Source organism: Ipomoea triloba, chromosome 8, assembly GCF_003576645.1.
Source record: "Ipomoea triloba cultivar NCNSP0323 chromosome 8, ASM357664v1".
NCBI lineage: Eukaryota > Viridiplantae > Streptophyta > Magnoliopsida > Solanales > Convolvulaceae > Ipomoea > Ipomoea triloba.
In genome coordinates, this window is record NC_044923.1 from 18,125,054 (window position 1) to 18,126,399 (window position 1,346).

General features: G+C 33.0%; 1 pseudogene; it reads left to right on the plus strand.

Moving 5' to 3' along the window:
• Window positions 1-374: 374 nt before the first annotated feature.
• Window positions 375-1,346, plus strand: part of LOC116028065 — a 3,680-nt pseudogene continuing 2,708 nt past the window's right edge.

The window sequence follows — 1,346 nt, forward strand, 5'->3', positions numbered from 1 at the left end:
CAAACGTATTTGTTTTTTGACTTGTCAAGTGTTTTGAAGTGATGAAAATGTTAATTTTAACCGTTAGAATATTCAAAAATTTAACTTTTCAATATGTAAAATAATTAACATTCTGTAGACAAAAAAAATCATTTTTAATAGGAGAATAAAAAATTAATGTTAGTGGAAAAACACCAAATAATTTCTAGATATAAAAAACATCATATCAAATCAAATAATGTTACATCATGCATGAAATAAATATTTGTGAAGATAAGTTTGGGACACAATGTATCACGTACCAATCATTTTATATACAGCACACACGTAAACCAATACAAATGCAACCAGCTAGAGCTAGTGAGAGCATTAATTAGCACTTTCAAGGTTTTGTAAAGAAAAGCAATGGAGGTGGAGAAGATGCAGCAAAATAGAAGCTCTTCATGGCTTCCTTGGGGTACTAATAAGAGCTTGCCAATATCTTCTCCACGGTCATCACCACCGCCGGAAAACGGACGTGACGGGGAAAAGCACGACGAGGCTTCGCCGGATGCAAAAGCTCCGACGACCCAACGAAAACATGGAGGATGGAGAGCCATGCCTTACGTCCTAGGTTCAGGTTTTTTTTTTTTTTTTTTTTTTTTGAAAATGAATAATATCATTAACCAATCAAATGAGCAATACGCTCAGGTAGGACTGAGTCCAAGACAATTCTACCCGCATAAAAAATTGAAAGCCTAGCTAAAGCATGAGCTACATATATGGTTCGGTGAACAGCTAACATAGCGAACTAAAATGTTCCCATTAGAAGCAATAATATGCATACAATGACGTCTAACCAAACCAACATAAGAGTAATCAACAGAGGACTTATAGAATCTTAAGCAGAAATTGAGATTATTAGACCCGAGAATTATGTTATTAGCAACCATCTCCTTTAAGCCAAGACATTGCTTCTCTAAAGATTATTTAGACAAGAGAATTGCAGAATGATTAGCAAATAGAGAATAGAGAGAGCACGGTAAAAGGAACCCACCTTGGACGGACCAAATTCATCTCCACATAAGCCCACCACGTACTCAATTTAATTGGTGAAGAATATTCTTTTTTACTTTTTATATATCCACTAGTTTTATACGCGCATTGCACGTATGAGTTAATGCCCAATGTTTATATTTAAATAAATATTTGAATGTATATCAATGCAAGATTATATAGGAGAAGTTTATACATGGGCAATTGAATGTCGAATTTTTTTATTTAAATATCTAACTCAAAGTATATGAATCCAAGATAATATAGAAAATTCATTATAATTATTACTAAAATAAATGTTTGCAACCTTGTAAAATCGATAGTCTAAATAT